A 1,990-nucleotide genomic window follows, 5' to 3' on the forward strand; every position below is an offset into this window, starting at 1 on the left:
GTCGGAAGAAGTTGCTCACCTCATGGTGGGCAAGGAAGCAAACATGAAGGAAAGAGTGGGAATCAAAGCATGGCCTGACAAGAAAATCTTGGTGACCTTAGGCGAATCGTCTTGGGGAAAATGTTTGTCCCTTCCAGGAAGGGCAACACCTAGTATGTCCCCTTCTGTGGGCAATGTGAGGTCAGGCACTTCCTAGGAGAAATAAGGCCCGACCAAACCAGTATTAGGCACAAGGGCTCTAAGGGGTCAAGGAGGAGTCTTTGGTGGTATTTCATAGTCTGCCTAGGAATCCTCGTGCACGCTCCTTGCGGCTCGTGTCAGGGTCCGAGAGCGCCCGGGAGAAGTCAGCTGCTCTTTCCCAGCCTCAGTCGCCTTCCTTCCGGATGTAAGATGCGCCCTAATCAGCAGGGAGGGCCGCGCGATCTCCGCAGAGCCACGCAAAGCAGCAAACCAAGGCCTTGGGCAGTGATTCTGAGAACCCCACCCACGAGTCCTCATCCCGTGTCTGTCAGCTGACGGTTCGACCCTGGACACCCTCACCCCTGCTCTTCATCCGGGGATCCCATCCAGCACCGCCCTCCCGTGGACTTCCGTCGCCGGAAGTGGCGCAAGGCGTCAGCCTTCTGGCAGTCGAGAGTGGCCCCGGAAAGGCTGGTGCGGCTCAGCGAGGAGCGTCTCGGTGACGGGACGGTCTCTAGGCCCGCCTCTCCACCTGGGTGAGTCCCCGGGGAACCGTTGTCGCGTCGCCGTGGGAGCGGCCGCTTGTTTGGCTCGCGGGACGGACGCGCAGGAGGCTCCGCGTGCGGGCTGACGGCTGTTCTCGGAGCTGGGGCGCGCGGAAGGCCGGGCTCGCGGCCCTGGTTTCCCCTCTTCCCGGGTTCGTCGCCAAGCCCGGGGAGCCGGGGTGGCCCCGTGGTGCAAACCCAGTGGCCCGGCCCGGGTGGCAGCTCCGTCGTGTGGCCCGCTTCGCCCTCTGGGGACCGGACCTTTGCCTGAAAGAGAAGTAGGTGGAGGGTGGCCCCGGACGAGGCCTGCGAACCGGCCAGGAGCCTAGCGGAGGGTGGTGGAAGGTGGACAGAACCCCGGCCCCGTCCTTGTCTCTGAAGGACACCAGGCTCCTCGCAGCCCTTCCTCGTGCTGCGCCCAGGTGGCTCGACCAGCCTCCCCTCAGGGTCCGTCTCCTAAGTGAGTTGTAATCACGATTCTTCGGGGCCCGTTGAGTAATGCAGATCGGTCTGACCGGTTACCACCTGATTCCTAAGGGGCCTGCTTCTGAGAAAAACAATGAGTAATCCTAACTGGCGTGTTTCTCTGGGTCTCAGCTTGAGCCTCTAAATACTTAGGACGCCCCTATGGAAAGATTTACGCTATTGTACTGTGTTGGAAAAAAAAAATTAATGGTAGCTATTTTTTGTTGTTGTTGTTTTGGTTTGGGTTTTTAAAAGATAGCTTTGAGGCTAACCTTGAACCCCTGAACCTCCTGCCTAAATCTTCTGAGAGCTGGGATTACATGCCAAACTATACGTATTTTTTAAAAACCACAGGTTTGGGGATTTCAGTAGAGTCTGAGTAATATCGAATTCTTATACCTTACTGTTTGGGTTTTAAGTTTTGAAACCGAATGGTACTCTTTTTTTTTTTTTTTGGTGAACGGAGAGGGTGTTAGGGAGTGAAGTCAGGGCCTTGCGCACACTAGGAAGCACCAACCTTAAGTTATACACACGTGTTTCCAGCTCCCGAGTTTCTCTTTTTGTTGTTTATTTTGGTAACTTTTTAGGGTTTATTTCTTTCTTGGACCTGAGTTAGCATGCACTTTACCTAGTTACTTTAGAGATACTTAAGACTGTGGATAACAACTAAAATCTAGACAGGGTTTTCTTTCTGTAACTCTGGCTGTCTTGGAATGCAGATCAGGTTGGCCCCAAACTCATATCTACCTGTTTCTGCCTCACCAGTGTAGGAATTAAAGGTTTGCACTACCATCTCCGGC

The 1,990-nt window shown here is 54.6% G+C and overlaps 1 protein-coding gene across 4 annotated transcripts in view; it reads left to right on the plus strand.

Annotated features, from left to right (window-relative positions):
- The first annotated feature begins 311 nt into the window (after positions 1 to 311).
- Positions 312 to 1,990, plus strand: part of Znf655 (zinc finger protein 655) — a 24,817-nt gene continuing 23,138 nt past the window's right edge. Inside the window, exon 1 of one of the 4 annotated variants that reach the window (XM_031338730.1) lies at positions 312 to 716. The gene's annotated coding sequence lies outside the window, so the exon portion shown is untranslated. Of the gene's footprint in view, positions 717 to 746; positions 1,004 to 1,990 lie in introns of those variants that run through there. The other 3 variants (XR_004109679.1, XM_031338728.1, XM_031338729.1) reach the window with 3 other exon arrangements.

Source organism: Mastomys coucha, unplaced genomic scaffold, assembly GCF_008632895.1.
Source record: "Mastomys coucha isolate ucsf_1 unplaced genomic scaffold, UCSF_Mcou_1 pScaffold22, whole genome shotgun sequence".
In the NCBI taxonomy this organism is placed as follows: domain Eukaryota; kingdom Metazoa; phylum Chordata; class Mammalia; order Rodentia; family Muridae; genus Mastomys; species Mastomys coucha.